We start from the raw sequence: 14,930 nt of genomic DNA, 5'->3' as shown, positions 1-14,930 counted from the left end.
TGTCTGATGTTGGCAAAAACCTTCCCTCGGGAGACATCTTCTGCACGATTGATGGACAGGACATGTCAGTTGAAGTTTTAACAGCTAAATTTTGCTACGAAATATTCAGACAAAAACACTTCAAAAAGCCAGTTGCTATTTCTTTTTGGAATAATATTGCTTTGGACATTAATTGGAAAGATATTTGGCTGAATGTGTGGCAGAAAGATAAATCAACAGACTCTATACAGTTGGATTTTAAAATTGCTCACAATATTATCTTTACATATGATAAACTGTGCAAAATTGGATTGTCAAACACTGATGTTTGTCCTGTATGTCAAAATGAAACAGAGGACATTTTACATTTGTTTATCTTCTGCCAAGAGTTATCTTCCTTGCAATCTCTATTAATTGACATGTTGACAGACGTTTGTCAAGATTCAGGGTTTAGTCTTGGACAGTTATACCTCTGGTTACTGTTTGGATTCCTGCCAGAAAAGAAGTTGTCATGTAAACCCTTCATGAACATTGTATTGTCAATATATCGAATTGCTGTATTTAAAAGAAGAGTTATTATGAGTCAGGAAACAATCTCATTTCACATGAAAGCTTTTTTCAAATCTTTGATTAAGCGTCATTTCAGCCTTTTGTTGTTTCACTATTCAAAAATGAATCAATTACATATCTTTATTCAAAGATATATAATGACCAATACATTTATCACATTAGATGGAAATGAGATTGTTCTCAAACCTCCTCTAGAATAGAAACATGTAACATGTAACGTGTAAAGAGCATGTTCAATCTGCAATCCTCTTTTTGTATATGTAAAGACGTGTTTAGATAATCAAATGTAAAAAACTATTTCTCATATTTTCTGTCTCTAGAATCGGAATGTTATCCACTGCCACCCTACTTCTGTGATAACCTTTTTATTAATGTGGTGGCAGTGGCAGCACTGTCTGCGACTGTAATAAGTTCCCGTGAATAAATTTTATCAAGAAAAAAAAAAAAAAAAAAGCTCAGTGGTAGAGCGTTCGCTTTGCATGTGAAAGGCCCCGGGTTCGATCCCCGGCATCTCCATGTATCTTTTTAGTGTTTTACATTATCATACGTGACAATGTCATTCCATATCGTGCATTCAAAGGATTTACACTACCTATACAGTTGTCATCATTACGACTTTCTAAATAGTCTACATCTAGTAGTTACGTTTTCCACCTTCACGGGTACTCAATGCATGCAACAGATGAGTCTAACAACTCCTGTAATCAACACAGTAGGAGTAGGGGATGTAGCTCAGTGGTAGAGCGTTCGCTTTGCATGTGAAAGGCCCCGGGTTCGATCCCCGGCATCTCCACGTTTTTGCTGAAGGAACCTGAAATGAATGACGCTGCAAGCTTTTTCTGCCCCACCCGGATTATGTAAGAAGCCACACTGCATGGAAATAACGACGCATTACAACATGCCAAGCTGAGCACAATCGGGAAGATTGGCCTGACAAAATCCTTCCTTTGTTCAAGGGCTCAAAAGCAATATATGCCGTCTTGACAACCAATACAGCACGTTTTTCATGTTGGGTGGAACATTCTAATGTCGTCTTGCCACGGATATATGTGTGAAGGTTCGTTTGATGGGCTCGAGAGTGTGTATGACAATGATGTCTGGCTGTGAAAATGCCCGTGCAAGTGTTCGAGGGAACAATTCATATTCTTTCCGTCACATCTGTCAGCTTGGGGATGTAGCTCAGTGGTAGAGCGTTCGCTTTGCATGTGAAAGGCCCCGGGTTCGATCCCCGGCATCTCCATGTATCTTTTTAGTGTTTTACATTATCATACGTGACAATGTCATTCCATATCGTGCATTCAAAGGATTTACACTACCTATACAGTTGTCATCATTACGACTTTCTAAATAGTCTACATCTAGTAGTTACGTTTTCCACCTTCACGGGTACTCAATGCATGCAACAGATGAGTCTAACAACTCCTGTAATCAACACAGTAGGAGTAGGGGATGTAGCTCAGTGGTAGAGCGTTCGCTTTGCATGTGAAAGGCCCCGGGTTCGATCCCCGGCATCTCCACGTTTTTGCTGAAGGAACCTGAAATGAATGACGCTGCAAGCTTTTTCTGCCCCACCCGGATTATGTAAGAAGCCACACTGCATGGAAATAACGACGCATTACAACATGCCAAGCTGAGCACAATCGGGAAGATTGGCCTGACAAAATCCTTCCTTTGTTCAAGGGCTCAAAAGCAATATATGCCGTCTTGACAACCAATACAGCACGTTTTTCATGTTGGGTGGAACATTCTAATGTCGTCTTGCCACGGATATATGTGTGAAGGTTCGTTTGATGGGCTCGAGAGTGTGTATGACAATGATGTCTGGCTGTGAAAATGCCCGTGCAAGTGTTCAAGGGAACAATTCATATTCTTTCCGCCACATCTGTCAGCTTGGGGATGTAGCTCAGTGGTAGAGCGTTCGCTTTGCATGTGAAAGGCCCCGGGTTCGATCCCCGGCATCTCCATGTATCTTTTTAGTGTTTTACATTATCATACGTGACAATGACATTCCATATCGTGCATTCAAAGGATTTACACTACCTATACAGTTGTCATCATTACGACTTTCTAAATAGTCTACATCTAGTAGTTACGTTTTCCACCTTCACGGGTACTCAATGCATGCAACAGATGAGTCTAACAACTCCTGTAATCAACACAGTAGGAGTAGGGGATGTAGCTCAGTGGTAGAGCGTTCGCTTCGCATGTGAAAGGCCCCGGGTTCGATCCCCGGCATCTCCACGTTTTTGCTGAAGGAACCTGAAATGAATGACGCTGCAAGCTTTTTCTGCCCCACCCGGATTATGTAAGAAGCCACACTGCATGGAAATAACGACGCATTACAATATGCCAAGCTGAGCACAATCGGGAAGATTGGCCTGACAAAATCCTTCCTTTGTTCAAGGGCTCAAAAGCAATATATGCCGTCTTGACAACCAATACAGCACGTTTTTCATGTTGGGTGGAACATTCTAATGTCGTCTTGCCACGGATATATGTGTGAAGGTTCGTTTGATGGGCTCTAGAGTGTGTATGACAATGATGTCTGGCTGTGAAAATGCCCGTGCAAGTGTTCAAGGGAACAATTCATATTCTTTCCGTCACATCTGTCAGCTTGGGGATGTAGCTCAGTGGTAGAGCGTTCGCTTTGCATGTGAAAGGCCCCGGGTTCGATCCCCGGCATCTCCATGTATCTTTTTAGTGTTTTACATTATCATACGTGACAATGACATTCCATATCGTGCATTCAAAGGATTTACACTACCTATACAGTTGTCATCATTACGACTTTCTAAATAGTCTACATCTAGTAGTTACGTTTTCCACCTTCACGGGTACTCAATGCATGCAACAGATGAGTCTAACAACTCCTGTAATCAACACAGTAGGAGTAGGGGATGTAGCTCAGTGGTAGAGCGTTCGCTTCGCATGTGAAAGGCCCCGGGTTCGATCCCCGGCATCTCCACGTTTTTGCTGAAGGAACCTGAAATGAATGACGCTGCAAGCTTTTTCTGCCCCACCCGGATTATGTAAGAAGCCACACTGCATGGAAATAACGACGCATTACAATATGCCAAGCTGAGCACAATCGGGAAGATTGGCCTGACAAAATCCTTCCTTTGTTCAAGGGCTCAAAAGCAATATATGCCGTCTTGACAACCAATACAGCACGTTTTTCATGTTGGGTGGAACATTCTAATGTCGTCTTGCCACGGATATATGTGTGAAGGTTCGTTTGATGGGCTCTAGAGTGTGTATGACAATGATGTCTGGCTGTGAAAATGCCCGTGCAAGTGTTCAAGGGAACAATTCATATTCTTTCCGCTACATCTGTCAGCTTGGGGATGTAGCTCAGTGGTAGAGCGTTCGCTTTGCATGTGAAAGGCCCCGGGTTCGATCCCCGGCATCTCCATGTGTCTTTTTAGTGTTTTACATTATCATACGGGACAATGACATTCCATATCGTGCATTCAAAGGATTTACACTACCTATACAGTTGTCATCATTACGACTTTCTAAATAGTCTACATCTAGTAGTTACGTTTTCCACCTTCACGGGTACTCAATGCATGCAACAGATGAGTCTAACAACTCCTGTAATCAACACAGTAGGAGTAGGGGATGTAGCTCAGTGGTAGAGCGTTCGCTTCGCATGTGAAAGGCCCCGGGTTCGATCCCCGGCATCTCCACGTTTTTGCTGAAGGAACCTGAAATGAATGACGCTGCAAGCTTTTTCTGCCCCACCCGGATTATGTAAGAAGCCACACTGCATGGAAATAACGACGCATTACAACATGCCAAGCTGAGCACAATCGGGAAGATTGGCCTGACAAAATCCTTCCTTTGTTCAAGGGCTCAAAAGCAATATATGCCGTCTTGACAACCAATACAGCACGTTTTTCATGTTGGGTGGAACATTCTAATGTCGTCTTGCCACGGATATATGTGTGAAGGTTCGTTTGATGGGCTCGAGAGTGTGTATGACAATGATGTCTGGCTGTGAAAATGCCCGTGCAAGTGTTCAAGGGAACAATTCATATTCTTTCCGCCACATCTGTCAGCTTGGGGATGTAGCTCAGTGGTAGAGCGTTCGCTTTGCATGTGAAAGGCCCCGGGTTCGATCCCCGGCATCTCCATGTATCTTTTTAGTGTTTTACATTATCATACGGGACAATGACATTCCATATCGTGCATTCAAAGGATTTACACTACCTATACAGTTGTCATCATTACGACTTTCTAAATAGTCTACATCTAGTAGTTACGTTTTCCACCTTCACGGGTACTCAATGCATGCAACAGATGAGTCTAACAACTCCTGTAATCAACACAGTAGGAGTAGGGGATGTAGCTCAGTGGTAGAGCGTTCGCTTTGCATGTGAAAGGCCCCGGGTTCGATCCCCGGCATCTCCATGTATCTTTTTAGTGTTTTACATTATCATACGTGACAATGTCATTCCATATCGTGCATTCAAAGGATTTACACTACCTATACAGTTGTCATCATTACGACTTTCTAAATAGTTTACATCTAGTAGTTACGTTTTCCACCTTCACGGGTACTCAATGCATGCAACAGATGAGTCTAACAACTCCTGTAATCAACACAGTAGGAGTAGGGGATGTAGCTCAGTGGTAGAGCGTTCGCTTCGCATGTGAAAGGCCCCGGGTTCGATCCCCGGCATCTCCATGTATCTTTTTAGTGTTTTACATTATCATACGGGACAATGACATTCCATATCGTGCATTCAAAGGATTTTCACTACCTATACAGTTGTCATCATTACGACTTTCTAAATAGTCTACATCTAGTAGTTACGTTTTCCACCTTCACGGGTACTCAATGCATGCAACAGATGAGTCTAACAACTCCTGTAATCAACACAGTAGGAGTAGGGGATGTAGCTCAGTGGTAGAGCGTTCGCTTCGCATGTGAAAGGCCCCGGGTTCGATCCCCGGCATCTCCACGTTTTTGCTGAAGGAACCTGAAATGAATGACGCTGCAAGCTTTTTCTGCCCCACCCGGATTATGTAAGAAGCCACACTGCATGGAAATAACGACGCATTACAACATGCCAAGCTAAGCACAATCGGGAAGATTGGTCTGACAAAATCCTTCCTTTGTTCAAGGGCTCAAAAGCAATATATGCCGTCTTGACAACCAATACAGCACGTTTTTCATGTTGGGTGGAACATTCTAATGTCGTCTTGCCACGGATATATGTGTGAAAGTTCGTTTGATGGGCTCGAGAGTGTGTATGACAATGATGTCTGGCTGTGAAAATGCCCGTGCAAGTGTTCAAGGGAACAATTCATATTCTTTCCGCCACATCTGTCAGCTTGGGGATGTAGCTCAGTGGTAGAGCGTTCGCTTTGCATGTGAAAGGCCCCGGGTTCGATCCCCGGCATCTCCATGTATCTTTTTAGTGTTTTACATTATCATACGGGACAATGACATTCCATATCGTGCATTCAAAGGATTTACACTACCTATACAGTTGTCATCATTACGACTTTCTAAATAGTCTACATCTAGTAGTTACGTTTTCCACCTTCACGGGTACTCAATGCATGCAACAGATGAGTCTAACAACTCCTGTAATCAACACAGTAGGAGTAGGGGATGTAGCTCAGTGGTAGAGCGTTCGCTTCGCATGTGAAAGGCCCCGGGTTCGATCCCCGGCATCTCCACGTTTTTGCTGAAGGAACCTGAAATGAATGACGCTGCAAGCTTTTTCTGCCCCACCCGGATTATGTAAGAAGCCACACTGCATGGAAATAACGACGCATTACAACATGCCAAGCTGAGCACAATCGGGAAGATTGGCCTGACAAAATCCTTCCTTTGTTCAAGGGCTCAAAAGCAATATATGCCGTCTTGACAACCAATACAGCACGTTTTTCATGTTGGGTGGAACATTCTAATGTCGTCTTGCCACGGATATATGTGTGAAGGTTCGTTTGATGGGCTCGAGAGTGTGTATGACAATGATGTCTGGCTGTGAAAATGCCCGTGCAAGTGTTCAAGGGAACAATTCATATTCTTTCCGTCACATCTGTCAGCTTGGGGATGTAGCTCAGTGGTAGAGCGTTCGCTTTGCATGTGAAAGGCCCCGGGTTCGATCCCCGGCATCTCCATGTATCTTTTTAGTGTTTTACATTATCATACGGGACAATGACATTCCATATCGTGCATTCAAAGGATTTACACTACCTATACAGTTGTCATCATTACGACTTTCTAAATAGTCTACATCTAGTAGTTACGTTTTCCACCTTCACGGGTACTCAATGCATGCAACAGATGAGTCTAACAACTCCTGTAATCAACACAGTAGGAGTAGGGGATGTAGCTCAGTGGTAGAGCGTTCGCTTCGCATGTGAAAGGCCCCGGGTTCGATCCCCGGCATCTCCACGTTTTTGCTGAAGGAACCTGAAATGAATGACGCTGCAAGCTTTTTCTGCCCCACCCGGATTATGTAAGAAGCCACACTGCATGGAAATAACGACGCATTACAACATGCCAAGCTGAGCACAATCGGGAAGATTGGCCTGACAAAATCCTTCCTTTGTTCAAGGGCTCAAAAGCAATATATGCCGTCTTGACAACCAATACAGCACGTTTTTCATGTTGGGTGGAACATTCTAATGTCGTCTTGCCACGGATATATGTGTGACGGTTCGTTTGATGGGCTCTAGAGTGTGTATGACAATGATGTCTGGCTGTGAAAATGCCCGTGCAAGTGTTCAAGGGAACAATTCATATTCTTTCCGTCACATCTGTCAGCTTGGGGATGTAGCTCAGTGGTAGAGCGTTCGCTTTGCATGTGAAAGGCCCCGGGTTCGATCCCCGGCATCTCCATGTATCTTTTTAGTGTTTTACATTATCATACGGGACAATGACATTCCATATCGTGCATTCAAAGGATTTACACTACCTATACAGTTGTCATCATTACGACTTTCTAAATAGTCTACATCTAGTAGTTACGTTTTCCACCTTCACGGGTACTCAATGCATGCAACAGATGAGTCTAACAACTCCTGTAATCAACACAGTAGGAGTAGGGGATGTAGCTCAGTGGTAGAGCGTTCGCTTTGCATGTGAAAGGCCCCGGGTTCGATCCCCGGCATCTCCATGTATCTTTTTAGTGTTTTACATTATCATACGTGACAATGTCATTCCATATCGTGCATTCAAAGGATTTACACTACCTATACAGTTGTCATCATTACGACTTTCTAAATAGTTTACATCTAGTAGTTACGTTTTCCACCTTCACGGGTACTCAATGCATGCAACAGATGAGTCTAACAACTCCTGTAATCAACACAGTAGGAGTAGGGGATGTAGCTCAGTGGTAGAGCGTTCGCTTCGCATGTGAAAGGCCCCGGGTTCGATCCCCGGCATCTCCACGTTTTTGCTGAAGGAACCTGAAATGAATGACGCTGCAAGCTTTTTCTGCCCCACCCGGATTATGTAAGAAGCCACACTGCATGGAAATAACGACGCATTACAACATGCCAAGCTGAGCACAATCGGGAAGATTGGCCTGACAAAATCCTTCCTTTGTTCAAGGGCTCAAAAGCAATATATGCCGTCTTGACAACCAATACAGCACGTTTTTCATGTTGGGTGGAACATTCTAATGTCGTCTTGCCACGGATATATGTGTGAAGGTTCGTTTGATGGGCTCGAGAGTGTGTATGACAATGATGTCTGGCTGTGAAAATGCCCGTGCAAGTGTTCAAGGGAACAATTCATATTCTTTCCGTCACATCTGTCAGCTTGGGGATGTAGCTCAGTGGTAGAGCGTTCGCTTTGCATGTGAAAGGCCCCGGGTTCGATCCCCGGCATCTCCATGTATCTTTTTAGTGTTTTACATTATCATACGGGACAATGACATTCCATATCGTGCATTCAAAGGATTTTCACTACCTATACAGTTGTCATCATTACGACTTTCTAAATAGTCTACATCTAGTAGTTACGTTTTCCACCTTCACGGGTACTCAATGCATGCAACAGATGAGTCTAACAACTCCTGTAATCAACACAGTAGGAGTAGGGGATGTAGCTCAGTGGTAGAGCGTTCGCTTCGCATGTGAAAGGCCCCGGGTTCGATCCCCGGCATCTCCACGTTTTTGCTGAAGGAACCTGAAATGAATGACGCTGCAAGCTTTTTCTGCCCCACCCGGATTATGTAAGAAGCCACACTGCATGGAAATAACGACGCATTACAACATGCCAAGCTAAGCACAATCGGGAAGATTGGTCTGACAAAATCCTTCCTTTGTTCAAGGGCTCAAAAGCAATATATGCCGTCTTGACAACCAATACAGCACGTTTTTCATGTTGGGTGGAACATTCTAATGTCGTCTTGCCACGGATATATGTGTGAAAGTTCGTTTGATGGGCTCGAGAGTGTGTATGACAATGATGTCTGGCTGTGAAAATGCCCGTGCAAGTGTTCAAGGGAACAATTCATATTCTTTCCGCCACATCTGTCAGCTTGGGGATGTAGCTCAGTGGTAGAGCGTTCGCTTTGCATGTGAAAGGCCCCGGGTTCGATCCCCGGCATCTCCATGTATCTTTTTAGTGTTTTACATTATCATACGGGACAATGACATTCCATATCGTGCATTCAAAGGATTTACACTACCTATACAGTTGTCATCATTACGACTTTCTAAATAGTCTACATCTAGTAGTTACGTTTTCCACCTTCACGGGTACTCAATGCATGCAACAGATGAGTCTAACAACTCCTGTAATCAACACAGTAGGAGTAGGGGATGTAGCTCAGTGGTAGAGCGTTCGCTTCGCATGTGAAAGGCCCCGGGTTCGATCCCCGGCATCTCCACGTTTTTGCTGAAGGAACCTGAAATGAATGACGCTGCAAGCTTTTTCTGCCCCACCCGGATTATGTAAGAAGCCACACTGCATGGAAATAACGACGCATTACAACATGCCAAGCTGAGCACAATCGGGAAGATTGGCCTGACAAAATCCTTCCTTTGTTCAAGGGCTCAAAAGCAATATATGCCGTCTTGACAACCAATACAGCACGTTTTTCATGTTGGGTGGAACATTCTAATGTCGTCTTGCCACGGATATATGTGTGAAGGTTCGTTTGATGGGCTCGAGAGTGTGTATGACAATGATGTCTGGCTGTGAAAATGCCCGTGCAAGTGTTCAAGGGAACAATTCATATTCTTTCCGTCACATCTGTCAGCTTGGGGATGTAGCTCAGTGGTAGAGCGTTCGCTTTGCATGTGAAAGGCCCCGGGTTCGATCCCCGGCATCTCCATGTATCTTTTTAGTGTTTTACATTATCATACGGGACAATGACATTCCATATCGTGCATTCAAAGGATTTACACTACCTATACAGTTGTCATCATTACGACTTTCTAAATAGTCTACATCTAGTAGTTACGTTTTCCACCTTCACGGGTACTCAATGCATGCAACAGATGAGTCTAACAACTCCTGTAATCAACACAGTAGGAGTAGGGGATGTAGCTCAGTGGTAGAGCGTTCGCTTCGCATGTGAAAGGCCCCGGGTTCGATCCCCGGCATCTCCACGTTTTTGCTGAAGGAACCTGAAATGAATGACGCTGCAAGCTTTTTCTGCCCCACCCGGATTATGTAAGAAGCCACACTGCATGGAAATAACGACGCATTACAACATGCCAAGCTGAGCACAATCGGGAAGATTGGCCTGACAAAATCCTTCCTTTGTTCAAGGGCTCAAAAGCAATATATGCCGTCTTGACAACCAATACAGCACGTTTTTCATGTTGGGTGGAACATTCTAATGTCGTCTTGCCACGGATATATGTGTGAAGGTTCGTTTGATGGGCTCGAGAGTGTGTATGACAATGATGTCTGGCTGTGAAAATGCCCGTGCAAGTGTTCAAGGGAACAATTCATATTCTTTCCGTCACATCTGTCAGCTTGGGGATGTAGCTCAGTGGTAGAGCGTTCGCTTTGCATGTGAAAGGCCCCGGGTTCGATCCCCGGCATCTCCATGTATCTTTTTAGTGTTTTACATTATCATACGGGACAATGACATTCCATATCGTGCATTCAAAGGATTTTCACTACCTATACAGTTGTCATCATTACGACTTTCTAAATAGTCTACATCTAGTAGTTACGTTTTCCACCTTCACGGGTACTCAATGCATGCAACAGATGAGTCTAACAACTCCTGTAATCAACACAGTAGGAGTAGGGGATGTAGCTCAGTGGTAGAGCGTTCGCTTCGCATGTGAAAGGCCCCGGGTTCGATCCCCGGCATCTCCACGTTTTTGCTGAAGGAACCTGAAATGAATGACGCTGCAAGCTTTTTCTGCCCCACCCGGATTATGTAAGAAGCCACACTGCATGGAAATAACGACGCATTACAACATGCCAAGCTAAGCACAATCGGGAAGATTGGTCTGACAAAATCCTTCCTTTGTTCAAGGGCTCAAAAGCAATATATGCCGTCTTGACAACCAATACAGCACGTTTTTCATGTTGGGTGGAACATTCTAATGTCGTCTTGCCACGGATATATGTGTGAAAGTTCGTTTGATGGGCTCGAGAGTGTGTATGACAATGATGTCTGGCTGTGAAAATGCCCGTGCAAGTGTTCAAGGGAACAATTCATATTCTTTCCGCCACATCTGTCAGCTTGGGGATGTAGCTCAGTGGTAGAGCGTTCGCTTTGCATGTGAAAGGCCCCGGGTTCGATCCCCGGCATCTCCATGTATCTTTTTAGTGTTTTACATTATCATACGGGACAATGACATTCCATATCGTGCATTCAAAGGATTTACACTACCTATACAGTTGTCATCATTACGACTTTCTAAATAGTCTACATCTAGTAGTTACGTTTTCCACCTTCACGGGTACTCAATGCATGCAACAGATGAGTCTAACAACTCCTGTAATCAACACAGTAGGAGTAGGGGATGTAGCTCAGTGGTAGAGCGTTCGCTTCGCATGTGAAAGGCCCCGGGTTCGATCCCCGGCATCTCCACGTTTTTGCTGAAGGAACCTGAAATGAATGACGCTGCAAGCTTTTTCTGCCCCACCCGGATTATGTAAGAAGCCACACTGCATGGAAATAACGACGCATTACAACATGCCAAGCTGAGCACAATCGGGAAGATTGGCCTGACAAAATCCTTCCTTTGTTCAAGGGCTCAAAAGCAATATATGCCGTCTTGACAACCAATACAGCACGTTTTTCATGTTGGGTGGAACATTCTAATGTCGTCTTGCCACGGATATATGTGTGAAGGTTCGTTTGATGGGCTCGAGAGTGTGTATGACAATGATGTCTGGCTGTGAAAATGCCCGTGCAAGTGTTCAAGGGAACAATTCATATTCTTTCCGTCACATGTGTCAGCTTGGGGATGTAGCTCAGTGGTAGAGCGTTCGCTTTGCATGTGAAAGGCCCCGGGTTCGATCCCCGGCATCTCCATGTATCTTTTTAGTGTTTTACATTATCATACGGGACAATGACATTCCATATCGTGCATTCAAAGGATTTACACTACCTATACAGTTGTCATCATTACGACTTTCTAAATAGTCTACATCTAGTAGTTACGTTTTCCACCTTCACGGGTACTCAATGCATGCAACAGATGAGTCTAACAACTCCTGTAATCAACACAGTAGGAGTAGGGGATGTAGCTCAGTGGTAGAGCGTTCGCTTCGCATGTGAAAGGCCCCGGGTTCGATCCCCGGCATCTCCACGTTTTTGCTGAAGGAACCTGAAATGAATGACGCTGCAAGCTTTTTCTGCCCCACCCGGATTATGTAAGAAGCCACACTGCATGGAAATAACGACGCATTACAACATGCCAAGCTGAGCACAATCGGGAAGATTGGCCTGACAAAATCCTTCCTTTGTTCAAGGGCTCAAAAGCAATATATGCCGTCTTGACAACCAATACAGCACGTTTTTCATGTTGGGTGGAACATTCTAATGTCGTCTTGCCACGGATATATGTGTGAAGGTTCGTTTGATGGGCTCGAGAGTGTGTATGACAATGATGTCTGGCTGTGAAAATGCCCGTGCAAGTGTTCAAGGGAACAATTCATATTCTTTCCGCCACATCTGTCAGCTTGGGGATGTAGCTCAGTGGTAGAGCGTTCGCTTTGCATGTGAAAGGCCCCGGGTTCGATCCCCGGCATCTCCATGTATCTTTTTAGTGTTTTACATTATCATACGTGACAATGTCATTCCATATCGTGCATTCAAAGGATTTACACTACCTATACAGTTGTCATCATTACGACTTTCTAAATAGTCTACATCTAGTAGTTACGTTTTCCACCTTCACGGGTACTCAATGCATGCAACAGATGAGTCTAACAACTCCTGTAATCAACACAGTAGGAGTAGGGGATGTAGCTCAGTGGTAGAGCGTTCGCTTTGCATGTGAAAGGCCCCGGGTTCGATCCCCGGCATCTCCACGTTTTTGCTGAAGGAACCTGAAATGAATGACGCTGCAAGCTTTTTCTGCCCCACCCGGATTATGTAAGAAGCCACACTGCATGGAAATAACGACGCATTACAACATGCCAAGCTGAGCACAATCGGGAAGATTGGCCTGACAAAATCCTTCCTTTGTTCAAGGGCTCAAAAGCAATATATGCCGTCTTGACAACCAATACAGCACGTTTTTCATGTTGGGTGGAACATTCTAATGTCGTCTTGCCACGGATATATGTGTGAAGGTTCGTTTGATGGGCTCGAGAGTGTGTATGACAATGATGTCTGGCTGTGAAAATGCCCGTGCAAGTGTTCAAGGGAACAATTCATATTCTTTCCGCCATATCTGTCAGCTTGGGGATGTAGCTCAGTGGTAGAGCGTTCGCTTTGCATGTGAAAGGCCCCGGGTTCGATCCCCGGCATCTCCATGTATCTTTTTAGTGTTTTACATTATCATACGTGACAATGTCATTCCATATCGTGCATTCAAAGGATTTACACTACCTATACAGTTGTCATCATTACGACTTTCTAAATAGTCTACATCTAGTAGTTACGTTTTCCACCTTCACGGGTACTCAATGCATGCAACAGATGAGTCTAACAACTCCTGTAATCAACACAGTAGGAGTAGGGGATGTAGCTCAGTGGTAGAGCGTTCGCTTCGCATGTGAAAGGCCCCGGGTTCGATCCCCGGCATCTCCACGTTTTTGCTGAAGGAACCTGAAATGAATGACGCTGCAAGCTTTTTCTGCCCCACCCGGATTATGTAAGAAGCCACACTGCATGGAAATAACGACGCATTACAACATGCCAAGCTGAGCACAATCGGGAAGATTGGCCTGACAAAATCCTTCCTTTGTTCAAGGGCTCAAAAGCAATATATGCCGTCTTGACAACCAATACAGCACGTTTTTCATGTTGGGTGGAACATTCTAATGTCGTCTTGCCACGGATATATGTGTGAAGGTTCGTTTGATGGGCTCGAGAGTGTGTATGACAATGATGTCTGGCTGTGAAAATGCCCGTGCAAGTGTTCAAGGGAACAATTCATATTCTTTCCGCCACATCTGTCAGCTTGGGGATGTAGCTCAGTGGTAGAGCGTTCGCTTTGCATGTGAAAGGCCCCGGGTTCGATCCCCGGCATCTCCATGTATCTTTTTAGTGTTTTACATTATCATACGTGACAATGACATTCCATATCGTGCATTCAAAGGATTTACACTACCTATACAGTTGTCATCATTACGACTTTCTAAATAGTCTACATCTAGTAGTTACGTTTTCCACCTTCACGGGTACTCAATGCATGCAACAGATGAGTCTAACAACTCCTGTAATCAACACAGTAGGAGTAGGGGATGTAGCTCAGTGGTAGAGCGTTCGCTTCGCATGTGAAAGGCCCCGGGTTCGATCCCCGGCATCTCCACGTTTTTGCTGAAGGAACCTGAAATGAATGACGCTGCAAGCTTTTTCTGCCCCACCCGGATTATGTAAGAAGCCACACTGCATGGAAATAACGACGCATTACAACATGCCAAGCTAAGCACAATCGGGAAGATTGGCCTGACAAAATCCTTCCTTTGTTCAAGGGCTCAAAAGCAATATATGCCGTCTTGACAACCAATACAGCACGTTTTTCATGTTGGGTGGAACATTCTAATGTCGTCTTGCCACGGATATATGTGTGAAGGTTCGTTTGATGGGCTCGAGAGTGTGTATGACAATGATGTCTGGCTGTGAAAATGCCCGTGCAAGTGTTCAAGGGAACAATTCATATTCTTTCCGCCACATCTGTCAGCTTGGGGATGTAGCTCAGTGGTAGAGCGTTCGCTTTGCATGTGAAAGGCCCCGGGTTCGATCCCCGGCATCTCCATG

The 14,930-nt window shown here is 44.5% G+C and overlaps 40 non-coding genes across 40 annotated transcripts; all 40 read left to right on the top strand.

The window, feature by feature from the left end:
* The first annotated feature begins 999 nt into the window (after positions 1–999).
* On the top strand, positions 1,000–1,065 carry Trnaa-ugc. The gene has a single exon. It is a non-coding gene; the product is annotated as a tRNA-Ala (tRNA).
* Positions 1,066–1,270: 205 nt separating this feature from the next.
* Positions 1,271–1,342, top strand: Trnaa-ugc. Its single transcript has one exon. It is a non-coding gene; the product is annotated as a tRNA-Ala (tRNA).
* Positions 1,343–1,717: 375 nt separating this feature from the next.
* Positions 1,718–1,789, top strand: Trnaa-ugc. Its single transcript has one exon. It is a non-coding gene; the product is annotated as a tRNA-Ala (tRNA).
* Positions 1,790–1,994: 205 nt separating this feature from the next.
* On the top strand, positions 1,995–2,066 carry Trnaa-ugc. Its single transcript has one exon. It is a non-coding gene; the product is annotated as a tRNA-Ala (tRNA).
* A 375-nt stretch (positions 2,067–2,441) lies between these two features.
* Positions 2,442–2,513, top strand: Trnaa-ugc. Its single transcript has one exon. It is a non-coding gene; the product is annotated as a tRNA-Ala (tRNA).
* A 205-nt stretch (positions 2,514–2,718) lies between these two features.
* On the top strand, positions 2,719–2,790 carry Trnaa-cgc. The gene has a single exon. It is a non-coding gene; the product is annotated as a tRNA-Ala (tRNA).
* A 375-nt stretch (positions 2,791–3,165) lies between these two features.
* Trnaa-ugc lies at positions 3,166–3,237 on the top strand. The gene has a single exon. It is a non-coding gene; the product is annotated as a tRNA-Ala (tRNA).
* Positions 3,238–3,442: 205 nt separating this feature from the next.
* On the top strand, positions 3,443–3,514 carry Trnaa-cgc. Its single transcript has one exon. It is a non-coding gene; the product is annotated as a tRNA-Ala (tRNA).
* Positions 3,515–3,889: 375 nt separating this feature from the next.
* Positions 3,890–3,961, top strand: Trnaa-ugc. The gene has a single exon. It is a non-coding gene; the product is annotated as a tRNA-Ala (tRNA).
* A 205-nt stretch (positions 3,962–4,166) lies between these two features.
* On the top strand, positions 4,167–4,238 carry Trnaa-cgc. Its single transcript has one exon. It is a non-coding gene; the product is annotated as a tRNA-Ala (tRNA).
* Positions 4,239–4,613: 375 nt separating this feature from the next.
* Trnaa-ugc lies at positions 4,614–4,685 on the top strand. The gene has a single exon. It is a non-coding gene; the product is annotated as a tRNA-Ala (tRNA).
* A 205-nt stretch (positions 4,686–4,890) lies between these two features.
* On the top strand, positions 4,891–4,962 carry Trnaa-ugc. The gene has a single exon. It is a non-coding gene; the product is annotated as a tRNA-Ala (tRNA).
* A 205-nt stretch (positions 4,963–5,167) lies between these two features.
* Positions 5,168–5,239, top strand: Trnaa-cgc. Its single transcript has one exon. It is a non-coding gene; the product is annotated as a tRNA-Ala (tRNA).
* Positions 5,240–5,444: 205 nt separating this feature from the next.
* Trnaa-cgc lies at positions 5,445–5,516 on the top strand. The gene has a single exon. It is a non-coding gene; the product is annotated as a tRNA-Ala (tRNA).
* A 375-nt stretch (positions 5,517–5,891) lies between these two features.
* Trnaa-ugc lies at positions 5,892–5,963 on the top strand. Its single transcript has one exon. It is a non-coding gene; the product is annotated as a tRNA-Ala (tRNA).
* Positions 5,964–6,168: 205 nt separating this feature from the next.
* Trnaa-cgc lies at positions 6,169–6,240 on the top strand. The gene has a single exon. It is a non-coding gene; the product is annotated as a tRNA-Ala (tRNA).
* A 375-nt stretch (positions 6,241–6,615) lies between these two features.
* On the top strand, positions 6,616–6,687 carry Trnaa-ugc. The gene has a single exon. It is a non-coding gene; the product is annotated as a tRNA-Ala (tRNA).
* Positions 6,688–6,892: 205 nt separating this feature from the next.
* Positions 6,893–6,964, top strand: Trnaa-cgc. The gene has a single exon. It is a non-coding gene; the product is annotated as a tRNA-Ala (tRNA).
* A 375-nt stretch (positions 6,965–7,339) lies between these two features.
* On the top strand, positions 7,340–7,411 carry Trnaa-ugc. Its single transcript has one exon. It is a non-coding gene; the product is annotated as a tRNA-Ala (tRNA).
* A 205-nt stretch (positions 7,412–7,616) lies between these two features.
* Positions 7,617–7,688, top strand: Trnaa-ugc. Its single transcript has one exon. It is a non-coding gene; the product is annotated as a tRNA-Ala (tRNA).
* A 205-nt stretch (positions 7,689–7,893) lies between these two features.
* Positions 7,894–7,965, top strand: Trnaa-cgc. Its single transcript has one exon. It is a non-coding gene; the product is annotated as a tRNA-Ala (tRNA).
* Positions 7,966–8,340: 375 nt separating this feature from the next.
* On the top strand, positions 8,341–8,412 carry Trnaa-ugc. The gene has a single exon. It is a non-coding gene; the product is annotated as a tRNA-Ala (tRNA).
* A 205-nt stretch (positions 8,413–8,617) lies between these two features.
* On the top strand, positions 8,618–8,689 carry Trnaa-cgc. Its single transcript has one exon. It is a non-coding gene; the product is annotated as a tRNA-Ala (tRNA).
* A 375-nt stretch (positions 8,690–9,064) lies between these two features.
* On the top strand, positions 9,065–9,136 carry Trnaa-ugc. Its single transcript has one exon. It is a non-coding gene; the product is annotated as a tRNA-Ala (tRNA).
* Positions 9,137–9,341: 205 nt separating this feature from the next.
* Positions 9,342–9,413, top strand: Trnaa-cgc. Its single transcript has one exon. It is a non-coding gene; the product is annotated as a tRNA-Ala (tRNA).
* Positions 9,414–9,788: 375 nt separating this feature from the next.
* Trnaa-ugc lies at positions 9,789–9,860 on the top strand. The gene has a single exon. It is a non-coding gene; the product is annotated as a tRNA-Ala (tRNA).
* Positions 9,861–10,065: 205 nt separating this feature from the next.
* On the top strand, positions 10,066–10,137 carry Trnaa-cgc. The gene has a single exon. It is a non-coding gene; the product is annotated as a tRNA-Ala (tRNA).
* Positions 10,138–10,512: 375 nt separating this feature from the next.
* Positions 10,513–10,584, top strand: Trnaa-ugc. Its single transcript has one exon. It is a non-coding gene; the product is annotated as a tRNA-Ala (tRNA).
* A 205-nt stretch (positions 10,585–10,789) lies between these two features.
* On the top strand, positions 10,790–10,861 carry Trnaa-cgc. Its single transcript has one exon. It is a non-coding gene; the product is annotated as a tRNA-Ala (tRNA).
* Positions 10,862–11,236: 375 nt separating this feature from the next.
* Trnaa-ugc lies at positions 11,237–11,308 on the top strand. Its single transcript has one exon. It is a non-coding gene; the product is annotated as a tRNA-Ala (tRNA).
* Positions 11,309–11,513: 205 nt separating this feature from the next.
* Positions 11,514–11,585, top strand: Trnaa-cgc. The gene has a single exon. It is a non-coding gene; the product is annotated as a tRNA-Ala (tRNA).
* A 375-nt stretch (positions 11,586–11,960) lies between these two features.
* Positions 11,961–12,032, top strand: Trnaa-ugc. Its single transcript has one exon. It is a non-coding gene; the product is annotated as a tRNA-Ala (tRNA).
* A 205-nt stretch (positions 12,033–12,237) lies between these two features.
* Trnaa-cgc lies at positions 12,238–12,309 on the top strand. Its single transcript has one exon. It is a non-coding gene; the product is annotated as a tRNA-Ala (tRNA).
* Positions 12,310–12,684: 375 nt separating this feature from the next.
* Trnaa-ugc lies at positions 12,685–12,756 on the top strand. Its single transcript has one exon. It is a non-coding gene; the product is annotated as a tRNA-Ala (tRNA).
* A 205-nt stretch (positions 12,757–12,961) lies between these two features.
* On the top strand, positions 12,962–13,033 carry Trnaa-ugc. The gene has a single exon. It is a non-coding gene; the product is annotated as a tRNA-Ala (tRNA).
* A 375-nt stretch (positions 13,034–13,408) lies between these two features.
* Trnaa-ugc lies at positions 13,409–13,480 on the top strand. Its single transcript has one exon. It is a non-coding gene; the product is annotated as a tRNA-Ala (tRNA).
* A 205-nt stretch (positions 13,481–13,685) lies between these two features.
* On the top strand, positions 13,686–13,757 carry Trnaa-cgc. Its single transcript has one exon. It is a non-coding gene; the product is annotated as a tRNA-Ala (tRNA).
* Positions 13,758–14,132: 375 nt separating this feature from the next.
* Trnaa-ugc lies at positions 14,133–14,204 on the top strand. The gene has a single exon. It is a non-coding gene; the product is annotated as a tRNA-Ala (tRNA).
* A 205-nt stretch (positions 14,205–14,409) lies between these two features.
* Positions 14,410–14,481, top strand: Trnaa-cgc. Its single transcript has one exon. It is a non-coding gene; the product is annotated as a tRNA-Ala (tRNA).
* Positions 14,482–14,856: 375 nt separating this feature from the next.
* On the top strand, positions 14,857–14,928 carry Trnaa-ugc. Its single transcript has one exon. It is a non-coding gene; the product is annotated as a tRNA-Ala (tRNA).
* Positions 14,929–14,930: the final 2 nt, after the last annotated feature.

The sequence above is a fragment of the Haliotis rufescens genome, unplaced genomic scaffold (assembly GCF_023055435.1).
Source record: "Haliotis rufescens isolate VD_foot unplaced genomic scaffold, xgHalRufe1.0.p SCAF_54, whole genome shotgun sequence".
Taxonomy (NCBI): domain Eukaryota; kingdom Metazoa; phylum Mollusca; class Gastropoda; order Lepetellida; family Haliotidae; genus Haliotis; species Haliotis rufescens.
The sequence above is the reverse complement of the archived record's forward strand: the minus strand, read 5'-3'. Positions and strand labels throughout refer to the sequence as shown.